Source organism: Pogoniulus pusillus, chromosome Z (genome assembly GCF_015220805.1).
Source record: "Pogoniulus pusillus isolate bPogPus1 chromosome Z, bPogPus1.pri, whole genome shotgun sequence".
NCBI lineage: Eukaryota > Metazoa > Chordata > Aves > Piciformes > Lybiidae > Pogoniulus > Pogoniulus pusillus.
The window spans coordinates 87311517-87328019 of NC_087309.1; positions in this window are offsets into that span (position 1 = coordinate 87311517).

Consider the following 16503-nt stretch of genomic DNA (forward strand, 5'->3'; position numbering starts at 1 on the left):
TACATTTTTTTGAAGGCCTGAATGCATGAACTTTGAATGCATGAACTTCTTCTCTTCTCTGTGCAGCTCTATAACAATGCCTGACCACTTTTTTAGTATAGAATTTTTTCCTAAGATCCAATGTAAACCTCCCTTGGTGCAACCTGAGGCCATTTCTTCCTATTTTATTGCTTGATACCAGGAAAAAAAGACCAACACATACCTCACTATCGCCTCATTTAACATAGCTGTACAGAGCAATGAGGTCTCTCCACAGCCTCCTTTTCTCCAGGCTAAACAATCCCAGTTCCCTCAGCCACTACTTGTAAGATTTGTTCTTTAGACCTTTCAAAATATGTGTTGGTCTCCTTCAGATGCACTTCAACAACTTAATATCACTCTTGTAGTGAGAGGCCCAAAACTGAACAAAATATTCAAGGTATGGCCTCCCCAGGGCCAAATCTCAGGGGCACAATCACTTCCCTGCTCCTCCTGATCACAGTATTCTTGATACAGGCCAGGACAATGTTGGCCTTCTTGGTCACCTGAACACACTGGTGGCTCACGTTCAGGTGGCTGTCAGCCAGCACCTCCAGATCCTTTTCCGATGGCAGGTTCCCAGTCACTCTGTCCCAAGCCTGTATTGCATGGGGTTGTTGTGACATAGGCCCTGGCACTTGGCCTTGTTAAACTTCATGTAACTAACTTTGGCCCATCAATCCAGCCTGTCCAAATCCCCCTGCAGAGCCTTCCTACTCTCAAGCAGATCAACACTTCCAGCCAGTTGGCTGCCATCTGCAAACTTACTGAGAATGCATTCAATCTCCTCATCCAGATCATTAATAAAGACAATAAAGAGAACGGGCCCTAGCACTGAGCTCTGGGGAACATCAATGTGAACAGGTACCAACTGGATTTAATTGCTTTCACCATCACTCTTTGGACCCAGCCAGCCAGTCAGTTCTTAACCCAGCAAAGCACCTACCCAGCAAAGCCTTGCTGGCTGGCCTGATCATCTGGTTGCCCTGTGCATGTTGCATAATTGCATTCAAGATTCTTTGCTCTATAATCTTCTCTGGCACCATCGACACACTGCCAGGTGTGTAGTTCCCCAGATTCACCCTCTGACCCTTCCTGTAGATGGGCATGACATTTCCAAAGCAGTCATATTTGCCCGGTCAACTGGGACCTCCCTGGTTAGTCAGGACTCCTAATAAACAATGGAAAATGGCTTGGTGAGCAATCCTGCCAGTTCTCATTCCTCTTGGTTGTGTGCCACCCAGTATCTCTCCATCCTTATCTTCTCGCTAAGGAGGTAGCGTATCCAGCAAACAACTGATATTACTACTAAAGAGAGAGGCAAAGAAGTACCTCAGCCTCTTCCTCATCCTTTGCTACTATGTTCTCCTGCATCCAACAAATGACAGAAATTCTTCTCAGTCTTCCTTTTGTTGCCAGTCCTTTTTCCCAGACAGAGCTAAAACATCTGATATTCAGCATCAACAAGCTGTCCCAGGCTTACCATACATCTGGAAAGCCTTAACATGTTCTCTTGCATTCAGTCTTAATCATGCCTTCCTAAAAATTTTACAAACTTGAGTCCTGATACAGCCTTTCTGTTGGACCTACTCCATCACATAATTCTGATGCAGGAGACCTAGCAATGCAAATAAACCTCTTGGCTTCCAGTAGAGCTTAGGCAGTCCTGAGCCACACTGTGGTGGTCTCTGTTCAGAAATTATATTTCAGTTTTAGGGTGTGTTTATGATGCTACCTCTTAATAGCTGAGCATCTAAGAAGTCCTGCATTAGGTACACAGCTTCTTCCAGATTGATTTTCCACCCCAGGTGATTCCAGCCCAGACGGAATAATCAGGACTGAAAATTAATGGGGTTGTGAAAACTGGTATCATAAAACTCTCAAATAGACCTTCTTGCTGTTTCTAATTGTACTCTTCGCAGCCCAGTTATCAGATACTTTCCAATCTATTGCTGCATTTGTGCTGACAACACTGGATTGCAAGAGCTGCTCTTGTCATTTCTGTGACTTCCATCTTTCATTGTTCTGCTTTCTGAACAGGTGCTAAGGGACCTTATTTCCAAGACAGTCATGATGTGAAGAAGGAATCTTCTCACACCTAGCAGCCCCTGATTCCCAGTTGCCAGAGAGAGCATGATATGAATCTGCCACTGCACATCAGTTGAGGATTTCGCCTATAATATTCAAATGCTGATGGATTACATTTGGCAGTGTGATGATAAATAAATACATAAACATTCCCCAAAGTTGGTCCTTCCTGGAAATTTCTCACAGAGATCTCAGACACCAAATTCCTCAGCTCAGTGAGCCTTTCCCAACCCCTGCAGGGACTTAACACACTTCACATACCACAGTGAATCTGCTCCAGTCAATCAACTCTTGCAGCTCCCTGCAGGCTTCCAACACCTGCTAAAAGGAGGGGACAACAGCAAAGCTTCGCCCCACCCCTTCACACATAGTATTGCCTTATTCTTCAAAGCATGACGCTCCATAACAGAATGCTCCTATAAAAACACTGGAATTTCAGAGGGAGAAAGAAAGCATGCTTTAGTAAATATTTCAGCCGTGGAGTGGTGCAGGGCTCTTAATGCTTGTCATTTTTCAGTATAGGAAGCACTCCATCAGAAGGTGCTCCATATCCAAAGGAGGGAATGTGTGTTCTAACAATAATAGGACAGTCAGTGGCCAACACCTTACCAGTATCAGCTTTCCTTGAAAACATGTTTGGTTCTTTCTAGCATTCAGGAAGCACTTGATTTAATAAGATGGTCCATATCGTCAAGTTACAGTCACCATGAGAGGGAAGCCTGGCAGAGTATAATTGGCAAGTAAAGAAATTACTTTAAAAAAAAAAAAACCGCTCTGCTATCTCCATGAGATCTTTTGTTAAATGAAATTAAGAGTAAGAGAGAGAGAGAGAGAGAGAGAGAGAGAGAGAGAGAGAGAGAGAGAGAGAGAGATTTTTGCCACGTAATCTCTGAAGTGGTGGAGGACTGTTTGGGAGGATCAGGCTGAGGAAGCTGCAGAACACAGTGGTCTAGAAACCTGTCTGTAAATCAAGGAATCAGGGGATGCAAGCTGTAGAGATCTGCCACTAATCTAAGATGTTTATGGGGATAATACTAATTGCAGAGCACAGAAGTGCTGTCAAGAATAACTAGGACTGCCTAAAACAGGGACAAAGAGAAGGATCATATTTTACAGCATGCCTGAAGCCCAGACAGAAGTGCTCCATGGCAACATGCAGGGATCTGTTATTCTTCCATTTATTCTCAAGTGCAGCTTCTGGCATTGATGTGACCTCTACACCATGAGGCAGAAAGGATCTTGGCTCCTTTTTCTCTGCAACATCCCAAGTTGCAGTTCTTTACTCAGCCTCATCCATCCTCACAAGTGGGGGCTAAGAGAGCTACATGACTTCACAACACCGTTCTGGAACAGCTTATGAGAGAATAGGAACTCCAGGAGGTGGTTTCTTCAGGGCCTTGAAAACTTTCTTTTCTGTGGCCAGTCCTGCAATATACCAAGATTTGCCCATAACTTTAACTTCACACATGTGATGATTTTTAACAATGAGACATTTCACAGGCATGTAAATACAGACACAAAAGAAGAAGTCCTGGTCCCATTCTGCACAGCTTCTCTTGGACTAGTTTGAAAACAGTGCAACGACAGGAACAAAGATCTGCCATGTTTCCTTTAGATGGTGGAAGACTGAAATATGGACAATGGCAAGTGCAATATTTCAATCTTTCCCTCAGATACTTAGCAAGCTTTGTAGTCAACCTCACTCACTTGAAGACACCCTACCTGCAAGCATGGAAATGGGCACTGTCTGTTTCTCAGATTTGTGAAATGCCATCTTATTGAAGCTGTTATAAAAGAGACAGGACAGACTGTCACCTGACTGCAGAACAAGAGATGCGTTCTGTTGCTTTCCTGCAGAGGTGACCTTGGATGTCTTTCACTTCCAAAGCTTTATCTGTCTTGATCATTTAGATGCTAAGTTCATAGGAGGAACAGAGGCACACTTTCTACTGTATGTAAAGTGTACAGCACAAATCCATTGCAGATGAGGTAATTTATCTGTATAAATACTTTCTTCCTTTTGTTTCTTTTTACATGAGGCTTAAAACATATGCAAATACATCAAAAGAAGAATGAGTATGCTGCATAGTCACTGCGCCTGACAACTAGTTGATCTAAGATTACTTGAGATTCCCCTGCAAATTGTTCCTCCCATCATTCATCCATAATGTCATTTGGTCAAATCCTAACACAAACGTGGCACAATGCATAATAAACAGCTGTGATTCAATGGGAGTATGCAAGGAACAGACCATTGCAGCAATGCCCACAGGAGAGGCAGAAAAAGTCTATTTCTAGCAGGAAGTGTGAAGAGCTCACACAACTACAAGAACTGCACTTTTGCATTTCAGATCTGAGGAACAATAAAGAGCATACTGAAAGACCTTTTTTTTTCCCCCTTTGCATATCCTTTGCAATATTTCAATATTTGGCAAGGTGACAGACTCTAAAAGGAGTAGGAGAGATAATTGATACATACAAAAGAAGAAAGTGCCGTTAAAAACAGGCAAAGACTACTCCATAAATAAAATATTCATACTGAGAAAGTATGAACCCAGACCTCTAGGTTGACACTTGAAATCAAATGACCCTTAATGGATAATGTGAGCATTATTAAGGGGAAAAAAAAGCCATTGCAGATCTTAGGCTCTGGATTATAGAACAAACCAGATTTGCTTCTGATCTCGCTTTTTGACAGTTTAAAACAACAAAGAGATCATAGTTTACTCTTGTACGCTTAACTTTCCATAACAGCAAGTTTTTTTCCCATGTACTTAAATGTTCTTCAGCTCTCAACTGGAAGAGGATGCTGGATTGTTTAGAAACAGGCTTCCTCCAGGTCTTGGTTCCTGTTGCGCCTAGCTATTTTCCAGAGGTCTTAATACATGTTCACCCGAAACAGAAACAACAAAAGGAAAACATTTTTCACCTGAGCAAAAAGCACTGGAGAAACAAAACAGTCTGGAATAAAGCCTGAGAATCCAAGCTTCAGAACAGTTTGCACTTCTGGTCCAATTCATCAGGCATGCTTAAGTATTTACATTTCCCATATGAATAACATTGGTTTAGCTCACAGGAGAGGTTTTGGCTTCTGCCAGTCTAATAGAATGACTTGAAACTGAATCATTTTCTGCAATTTAATTTTATAGCTGAATGCAAAATATAGCAAGATAAGGTCATAAATACATATTTTCTGCCTCTAGAGAGTCACCTAACCCTCTGGGATACTTCAAGTGGAACCCCCTACCTGAATACAGTAAGTTTTGTTATTAAGGCATAAAAACACTTCTGCAGAAGCTGGTCAGTGACCAGTAGCAGACAAGACAGTGGGAAATCTGGGTTTTCCACCTACCACCACAGAGGAAAAGAATGCTTCCCAAGATCTATCTCAGCTCTTTTAATGGAGGATCAATATCACAGAGACAGAGGGAAAGAGACGAACAACCAGCGAACTGAAAAGCAACTGCAGCCTGCCACATTCATGGCGAAGGGAGATAAAAGCCTGCTGCACTCTGAAATCTAATATGCCAAGTCACCTGGAATGAGTGTCTCCTGAAAAGGGCAAGCCTGCTCAACATCCTCAGCCCACCCCCCTTCCAGAACTGAAGCACCAGTATCTGGAAAGCTTTAGCCTTATTAGACTCATTAAAAGCTAACTGGCATTTACAGTTCACATCAAGATGAAGTGTCAGCAGAAGAAAGAACCCTGTAAAATATGCATATAACCAATGTGCTACAGAACAGTCTCCATTCTCCAGGAGACATACAGTATCTTTTCAGGAGTAGATAAGGCATGTGTTATCTTACCCATTACATGAGCCAAAAAAAGCAGTTTTGGGGTGCTGAGGAGTCTTCTGAGGAAACAACCACCAAAAAATACCTCAGCAGTAACAAGCTGTCAGAAGGCTGAAGTTTCAGTCCAATGTAATGTGCCTTTAAAAAGTACCATGTCTACAGTGCTGTATTGCTTACTTTCTGAAGCTAAGCCAGAGGGATGTACATAGTAAGATCTTTGTCTCATTTCAGGGAGGATACAGGATAAAGATTCAGTGCCAGTAATCTTCCCTGGATTAATGGTTTCTCTTTTATCTGCTGTATTTCTGCTCGGATGTCTTTGCTCTGAATGAGTCAGTGGAATGCAAATGATGGGTACAGTCAGTCTGAAAATATTTAAATCTAGCTTTGCACTGCACTGCAGGTTTGTGGGGGGAAAAACACCAGATATATAAATATATGTTCTGAAGAAAGGGCTGATGAAAATTACAGATATATCAATAATGTAAAAGAAACAACCCATGGCGGTTTAAATTGAAAAGAGATTAATTTTCTTTTTCTGTCTTTTTTTCCTATTATTATTTAAAAAAATCAGCTTTAAGATGCTTGCTATGAATGGTGTAGGAAAATCTGCTACACTCCTTTTCTAATCCCCCAGAGCTAGATAAAAATGCATCTGTAGGAATAGGAACTTGATTTCACTTAGGCTGCTAAATGCCCAATCTTCATTATCCAAACAAGTGTCTTCCTAAAGATAGCACTCTTTTTAACCCTGACAAAGAAGGAACCAGAGCCTAGGCATGTTTTCTTTAGATTTTCTCCTTTTACTTTTTCTATGATCTATTTAATTTTTTTCATTCCACTGGGATAGGGCTTCTCTCCTCCTCTAGCAAATCATTGCACTCCATAAGCAACCAGGTAAGGGAAGATTTAGAACTGCAGCTCTGCTTGAGAGGCCAGGAGACAATCTGCAGGTCTTTGTCATGGGCTTCAATGGAGCCGTTCTCAAATGGTGCTACTGACAAATTATTTATGAACTACATTTACCTAAACAACAGCGAGATGATGGAAGGATGAGTAGCAAGGGAATGAGAAACTGGTCAAGCTTGGAACTGACCCAGTAACTTCCTGTGTTTTTGCAGTTTCTGAGGGAGTTGGATCTGATGCACTATGTTCATTCAGTAAGTGACCTCTCTTGGAATAAGCAACAGCTTTCTGGTTAAGGATGCTATAAAGAGTAAACTCTGTGTGCATGGGGGGTGGGGTAACCCAAACAAAACAAAACACCACAAAACCCACCCAATACCCACAAAAAAAAACACCCACAAAACAAAAAAAAACCTCATAACTGTTACCCACTTAGAAATAAACTAAATAGCATCAGAAACTGTGCAACCAAGATATCATGCAAGCCCTCTAACCCACCAGAGAAACAAAAAAAAAAAAAGCCTACCTCTGAAAGAGCTGTCTCTTCTCTTATTGTCTACCCAATGTATGTGGGACTTGAGAATCAGTTAGCAGGAGAAGCCTGCCTTTAAAGAAGGATTTTTTATTTTGATGCCTTTGCCATTAACCACCTTTTCTTATAAATTCTCCACAAGATTTGATTTACAATTTATATATATATATATATATGTTTGTTTGTTTGTTTAATTTCTCTTAAACACATTTTTAAATCCTCTTATTTTAATGCAGGCTTCAGATTGATCACCAACTGGGCGTGAGGATCTGGTCCATTGTAGTGCAATTCCCACGTGACAACTCAACAAACTCCTCCAAAGAAACGTGAAGCTACACTCAGCTCCCTTACATTGTGATTGAGGGTTACCTAGTGATGCCCTCAAAGAAGCTGAAGGGCCTGGATTCACTGCTTTCATCATTGTTTTTCCCAGTTGTCATTTGATTGCATTGGTCTGAAAGCATGGCTTCAACCTTAAAACACATTGGAATTTGAGCCCCAGGTACTCTGCTGCCATTTTGATTAGAGAGCGAGACGTATTCAGCAGTACAAATTATTTCTTAGAGGAATAGATGCAGTCTCAAGTTGTGCCAGGGGAAGTCTAGGCTGGATGTTAGGAGAAAGTTCTTGCCACAGAGAGTGATTTGCCATTGGAATGGGCTGCCCAGGGAGGTGGTGGAGTCACCGTCCCTGGAGGTGTTCAAGAAAAGCCTGGCTCAGGCATTTAGTGCCATGGTCTAGATGACTGGATAGGGCTGGGTGCTAGGTTGGGCTGGATGATCTTGGAGTTCTCTTCCAACCTGGTTGATTCTATAATTTCATAATTCTATACATTAATAATTCATGACTAAGGTACTTCTGGTAATTTCTAAAACTTCCACAAATATTCATGTGAATCTCAGGACCAGGATGGATTAGGCAAAAAGACAGTGAGAGATCAGAACCTACCTTTGCTAGATAAGCCTGCTTTGCAGTGGAACAACATCGCTTCTCTACACAGGAATTAATGAAAGAAAAGAATCTCTACAGCCAGATTTACACTGAGGACAAGCTAATGACCTCCCTCCTCAGGTTAGCAGGATCATTCTGCACAGCTGTTGCCATCAGCTTCACTAAGAAAGCTAGTCATAAGCAGGGGACTCTAATCTAACTGTAATTATGTATTGAATCAAACTGACAAGCTGGTCTCTGCTACTGCAAACCATTTGAGTAACTGTCAGTGATCCCCGCACTTTCACTGGTCTCACAGTGGTCACGTTGGCTTCATCTGCGCAAGGTTCTTATACAGGAACAGGGAGCTCACAGCCTAGCTTCGGATTTATATTTCAGGTTGATTTTATCTGCCTTTTATGGTTTCCTGAAAACCACTTATAAGTCAAAATTTACTTCAGCTTACAAGACTCCTGATACCCATGAGCATCTGCTTTGTTTATAGGTAAGAAAGCAAGATGGCTTCAGTTAGCTTGCAGAGTCAGGCTACTGTTTCACCACACCGGTGGCCTGTCTTCCACTGTCTACACCTGAATATGATCTCAGTCTTGCAATTTGTGCAATGTTAACAGTGCTACAAAAATGCACAGCAGAAATGCAATGTTTATTTTTTTCTCCTTGGAAAGCTACGTGCATTTCCCTGCCTGAGATCATCTTCTCTGAGGACTCATTTAAAATAAAACCACTGCATTCTGGAAAAGCGTCTTCAGCATTCAACCTGAGTATTTTCCATCTTGGCCATAATAAAGTACAAGAAATTTAATCAAACTGTATTCCTGGAACTATGTATTTCTCCTGCATGCTACTGTCTTTTCATACACAAATACAAACCCGGGAAGATGACAGATTTTCGATCATTGTATAACATGGAACAGTATTTACAAGCACATTGCATAACACAACTACTCTATGAATGTGTCCAAACAAACGTAAAATTAACTCTTTTGCCTCATTCTTCACATGTAGTCTCAATCTGTTCCATTCCCAAGTCAATGGACATCTAGGTGCAGACCACTGGGGTTAAGTCCCTTCCACCAAAGGGGAAGATCAAGTTCAGGACACCTGAGAAACCTCAACACATGGAAACTGATGATATGCATCACAGAGTTCTGGAGGAATTGACTGATGGAGCTGCAAAGACACTCTCCAGAACAGTTAAAAAGTCCTGGCAGTCAGGTGAAGTTCCTGGAGACTGGAAAAAGAGAAACAGGACACATAATTTTATAAAGAGTAAAAAAGAGAACTCTGGAAATTACCAACCTGTCAGCCCCACCTCTGTGTCTGGGAAGATCATGGAACAGATTCTCCTGGAAACTATACTGAAACATAGAGGACAGGGAGGTGATTCAAGACAGCCAGCGTGGTTTTACCAAGGGCAAGTCCTGCCTGACCAATCCAGTGGCTTTCTACAACGGTATAACCACACAAGTAGATAAGAGAAGGCCAATAGATGTCACCCATCTGGACTTCTATAAAGCTTTTGACAAGATGTCCTACAACATCTTTCTCTCTAAGCTGGAGAGATACAGATTTGATGGGTGGACTGTCCAGTGGATAAGGAGTTGGTTGGATGATACAAAGGCTAGTGGCCAAGGGCTTGATGTTCAGATTGAGACAGGCAACATGTGAGAGTCTGTTTTGGGAGCAGTGCTGTTCAAGATCTTCATCAGTGGTATCAATAGCAAGACTGAGTGAATCCTCAGCAAATTTACAGATGATACCAAGCAGTTGATAAGACTGCACTATAGGTTGGTATACAGAGGGATCTAGACAGGCTGGAGAGGTGGGCTGAGGAAAATCTCATGAAGTTGCCATAGCAGGGCCTTACCTCCCACACAGTAAACCCAAACAAACTTAAGCAAGAGAGGAGGGAAAGAGAAGGAGAAAGAAAGAACAAAGGCAAAGCACAAAAAAAAAAAAAATAAAAGAGAAATAACAGTCTGTAGTGTCTGATTATATAGAGATTTGCAGAGATTTTCCTACTAAGGCAAAGTGCAAAGTTCGGCACGGAGGTCAGGGTAATCCCCAATATCAATACAGGCTGTAGGATGATGAAATTGAGAGCTGCCCTGCAGAAAAGGACTTGGATGAGAAGCTGGACATGAGCAAAAAATGCACATCTGCAGCACAGAAGACCAATCACATCCTGGGCTGCATCAAAAAAAGCTTGGGCGACAGGTTAAGAGAGTTGATTCTGTCACTTTGCTCTGCTGAGGCCTCACCTGGAGTACTGTGCACATCTGTGGGGATTCCATCACAAGACAGACACAGACCTGCTGGAGCAGGTCCAGAAGAGGGCCACAAAGATGATCAGAGGGCTGGAGCACCTCTCCTATGAAGACAGGTGTTACAGGTTGAGAACTAGTGTCCACTCACAGATGAAAGCCTCCCAGAATACCAGAGAGTAGCAGGGGACTGAATGGTCCCTCGAGAGGTTGAACAAGACATTACAAAATACTTTTACCCCATCCCATCCTCCTGCAGTCTCTGTATAATCAGACACTATATCCTATTCCAACCCAGTGCAATCTGTGTTAATCTGTGTGTAACCTTTCATGACTAAAAGAGTACATTTTTTAGCCCAGTCTTTAACTTAATCATTTCTTTACAAGAGAAAGCTGCCTATATGCTATTAAACAGTTCCTAGAGTCCTAGGTCAAATAAAATGAGAAATGAATAGGTCCATTCATGCTTCAGACAGGGTAATTCTGGTAAAGCCAGTGCTGACACTGTTAAAGAGAAGTGATGGAGGAGTCTGGCCTTGTTGTCACTCTAATTGTGACCATGAGTGACAAAAAATGTGTTCCCTTTGCCAGAAGACCAATCTTTCAGGTTTGTAAAATTTAAACTATGCCTATGTCACTTGAAATTCAAGGAAGATAAAATTCCTGTACCTAGGTGTGTGCTTTGAGCCTGCAGCGGCTCTGGCACAGGAAAAGATGGTTAATGACTTCAAGATGCTAAAACGTGAAGAAGAGTGGTACCAGAGTGTGAATCCAACCTATGTGGTCTTATCCACACACCAGCTCTGCCACTAAACTTCTCTGTGAACCTATCTTGACCCCCTGACATTCAAATACTTCAAATCCTCACAGGAACCACAGCCTTCACCTGGGCAAGTGGGTTTAGTTTGGACATAGCCATTAGGTGCATGCCCCTAGCTGCCTTGTTTTGTGAAGGCAACTTCTGGAGCCAGGAGGATTCTTCACTTAATACCGTGGGACAAACAACACAAACCAAAAAGACTGTAACAGCTATCATATAGAATCAGGATAACTGCTATAGACTAAACCTCATTCTCATTCACAACAATATCCCCTTCCCTCATTCCTCACTTCAAGTTATACCAAGTATCAAAGAAGCATTTTTCTTACCCAAACAGAGTATCATTTTCCTTAAAAAGAAACTAAACCAAATGAATTAAACATTATCTTTCACAACAACAAAGGGAAATTAGTATCCCCTCCTACTTTCTTCTTCAGCAGGGCAAGGTAGGGACTTCACCCCAAACAGATAATCAAAATAGCTCCCATAGGAAATACGTATTTCCTACACCACTCCTTCAGACGGACCATATTGAAAACAAACTAATGCTGTAGGCAGCTTCAGAGAATTACTTCAATGGTATTTATTGCTTTGATAGGGTCAGTGCACAGTATGTGCATGTTGCCTTTTAAACATATGTTTCAGGCAAAGAATCAAAGCTAATTTAAGTGTGTGAAAAGCAAGGCGATTTCATTACTGATTGTGACTCTAACTTCAAAGTGATAAGGATGCTGGATGTAGGTTCTCAAAAGTGAATGTCCAAATGGGAATTTATGATGTAGAACTTCAGCTTTATCATCCATGGGCCTCAATATAGAAAGAAGAAAGAAATTATTTTCTAGCAAGAATCTCACAGTTAACCCATAAGCCAGCTGTCTATTTTTCCCTTCTCCCCTGATTGTCACTGCACTTATTTCCTTTCTGTAACGTGTTAAAGCAATAATGGACACTGCCATTAACCATTTTTGGCACACAAGTGGTGGATATGAAAGAGTTCTAATGTCCATGGTTTGTTTTCTGAAACCACCACAATGCAGGCCTGTTTTGACTCCTTGCAGAAGTATCTGAAGAGTTCGTAACAAAAAAACGATCTGAGCAGCCATTTTTAATTAAAAGCCTACTATCAAATATTACCTTTTTTTTTTTTTTCCTCCTCAAATGAGGATTCCTCTCATGTTGTTACACCAGATCTAGTTTTCCAACCTCACGTGGCTACCCATAATAACCTTTCTGACATTGCATACGGGAAGAGGAGGACCTGTGGAATTACTAAAAGGCTGAAGGAATAAGCAGCAACAAGTGAATGATGCAGGGCTTTACCCAATGTTTTGCACAAAATTAAGTTCAGAATTGATTACCACTAATGTTAAAAGCCAGAAGGCACAAACCATGTAGCCTAAAGGCAGGTATTTAACTCAGCTTGACACACCTAAAGTAAACATACTTTCCACTAGATACTTTGAGTACATACTTAACTTTGAAAGCAAATGTAGCTCACTCACTACTGAAGAAAAAGCACTTAGGTATCTGTAATAGCGCTTAAAGTGTATATTAGCATGCTTAAAATGCATACATTAAATTAGTAAGTATATGTATACATGCATACGTGTGTACATGCTTATGCACACCGATGAATCAGGACTCAAACGAGCCTAATTTACACAGCAGGTAAGCACCCACATCTTCCCTTCAAGCCAAAAAAAAAAAGCAAGATTTTGAAAATAAACAATTGTTTTTTTCCTTTCTTTTTTTTTGTTTTTCAAATGGTCCTGACTAAAGATCCAGATGTGCTCTGTTTTGTTAGCCTTTGTCCGGGTTTGTTTAGCAGCACTACAGTCCTCTAGGTTCGAATGACACCTTTGAAACAACGGAAGCACTAAATCACACCTTTTTATTATCATCTCAACAAGAATGATAACAATCTCCTCTGCTTGGTGAAATACCAATGGGAATTTCACCTGATTACATGAGGATAAGGTATCTTTCATTACTTTAGCTGGCTGTCTACCATTTCCATTGTGTACTCGGTAGCCAGTCACAAAGGACATAATCCACTGAAGGAAAATGTATAGACAAGGGGTTATCCATTTCAAGAGTGGAGAAAGGGAGGTACAAATTGAAGGAAGGCAAAGATGACACAGTGCAATTGCTCAGCTTAGTAGCACAGCTGCTTAAACAACTGAATAGCAATCAATGGGTTAGTATTCAATTCAAGTTTAGATCACATTGAAATCTATTAGAATACTGCATATAATGAATGACTCTTATTTATTTGGTATTCTGTCTTGGAATTAATCAGCTCCATTTTTATGCAGGAAAAAAAATCAGTTGGGTAGACAAGCCCAAAAACAAAAAAAACAACCACCTTGATTTCCCTGGTGGTTAACAGCCTGACAATACTGAACAACACATGCTGAAGTTGAACACCATGAGAAACAATGCAAGTTAGAGGTTTCTTGGTTGTTGGGGCAAAAGCCTGGTTTGTATGTGCAGCTTGCCCCCATCCCCTCCCTTTCAGGCTCTCACACAGTACTCAAAGGTTTGTACCATCTGCTGGAGTACAATTCAGAGGTAGCTTTAAAATTATGATAGCTCTGGAAAATGATAATCACTGGATCATAGAAAACTGTACTGCAGCTTATAAATAAGATAACTGAAAGTGCTGAGCAGGGCATGTTTGCATTATGAAATGCATTTTCCTTTTTCCTGTACAAAACCTGTCTTGAAAGCATGGGGAATGCAGGAGGATTGAAAACCAGAGGGAAAGCAACACTGCCCTAGAAGCTGCACAAAGGAGGAGGGGGGTGGAGGAATGGTAAGCTGTAGTATTATTGACTGAGGGATGATAAAAGAGGAAGGAATTCAACAGTTACATCTATTTCACTTGGTGCAATGGAATGAGATCAAAGGCTTACTTTCACATTAGCCCAGAATAATGCATACACTATAAATGATGCAAAGCTAGGCCACATTCCCAAGATGTGACAATGCCTCAGGATGCCCCTCTGTTACATTCAGGTCAAGGCAACAGGCTCTTGTATATGATTTTTTTTTCAAACCACGTAAAAATAGCTAAAACATTGGGCATGGAGACCAACGACCTTAGGACAGACACAATGCTCTCCTTTGGCTTCTATATTTCCACAGACAGCACTGGAAATTGAAGAAATCTTCATTAATTTTCAGTTTATTCGCAGCTGCTGCTAATCTTTCAAAGAACTCAAACTGTCCACTCAGGCACAAAGAACACTTTCTCAGGCTGAGGAACCGGATTTTATTTTTCTTTCTAACAGAAGTATCAGGCAGAAAAGCATCAGGAGACAGTCAACTCAAATTCCGGAGATGTGACTCAGTTCCACCTCTGCACTGGCAAACTCTGTCACCTTAATCAGCTCATCTGGGACAATAGACAGTCCTTTTAATGACAGCAGAGCAAGAACAATGTCAAATGGTTCTTGAAACACCAGGTCTAATTTTTCAAAGCCACCTAAAGATTCAGATCAGTCCTGGCTGTACCTTGGTTCCTGGGGGATACAGGTATTTCGGCTTAAACAAAACGCTACCAGGACATAGACATATCTAAATTCCTTTAAGAAATCTTAACCTCTGGAACTCTGGTTTCCATTAGTTAAATGGAGATGAATAATTACTTTCCCTCACCTTTCACGGTTTGGTTAGTGCAGGGAGGCGTTGCCATACCAACAGCAATCCAGCCTGGCAGAAGGACAAGGATGGAAGTGTGGAGACGCAGACATCCCAGGCCAAGCAAAAAATCCTCCTCTGGCCCTCCCTCCCTCTTCCTGGAATAGAAGCAGTTTCTCTTTGTAAGAGAGCACAAAGGGGACGAAAGAAAAGGAATTGTCCATCAAGCTCAGCTGAGCCTCAGGGGCTTTCATCAGAGCTTGCCACAGCCTATGAGGAGAGCGAGGCCACCAAGGGCTGATTCTAAAAGGATAGTTCAACCCAGCTACACTGAACTGCCTCCAGAAAGGATAGTTCAATCTAGCTACGCTGAACTGCCTCCAGTGGTCTCCAGCCCGTGAGGAACTGTGGCACGGAAAAGAGTCACTGACATCTCCCTGTGTTTTGCTTTCCTCAGGCAGACACAGCCTCCAACTGATGGGGAGAGCAAAGTCCTCCAGCATTCAGGGGCTGTCATTTGCTCGGTGCTGCTGCCCCACTGAGAGCATGCATGAGGCATCACTGACCTGATGGGTCTTCAGGATCCTTCCACACCTGCCAAAAACATCAGTTGATCTCTAAAGGTTACTTCAGGGAAGGTGTAAGAGATACTAATTCCCTGCCAAAGACTGTGAATCTTCCTGATACAAACAGGGGTTCTAGCCAGTACTAGAGGGAAATAAACCATGTATCCAGTGCCAAATCTATGTCCTACTCCTACTAATCCTGCTCCCTAACCTCTTGGCTGCACCTCTTTTCTTCCTGAGAACTGGGCTGCACCTCTTTTCTTCCTGAGAACTGGGGTAAGGTTGAGAGGGCCGGGGGAGGTGTTGGGGTGGTTTGAGAGCCCCTCCTGGGGACCAGTTACAATAGTATGTGTCTTCCACTCTTTACCAGTTAAACTGATCTCAGCCTGTATCTTAGTTAACTCTTGAGATCCACCAGTGATTCCAAAGATAGAAATGGACTCTGTCCCTTTGCAATTAGAGGCAATAATGCCAGGAAAGTAGCTGTCACTTCTTTAGCTCCCAAGAGCAACTGCAATTGTTCCAACAGTTGCAGTTCCTCTCACAACAACACCAATCATTGTGTACACCCTACATGCCATGTTCAGCATTAGGGGTGCCCTGCCTCCAGCCAGGAGGAGGAAAGGGATAGTGGAGAGAACCGAATCTATTGGAATGTATTCATTAGGTGGCCTGGCAGTTCAAGAGTTCAGAAATACAGGGCTTTAGTTGACACAGGTGCTCAGTGTACTTTATTGCCATCTAATTGCAAAGGGACAGAGTCCATTTCTATCTTTGGAATCACTGGTGGATCTCAAGAGTTAACTAAGATACAGGCTGAGATCAGTTTAACTGGTAAAGAGTGGAAGACACATACTATTGTAACTGGTCCTGATGCGCCTTGCATTTTGGGAATTGACTTTTTGAGACAAGGTTGTTTCA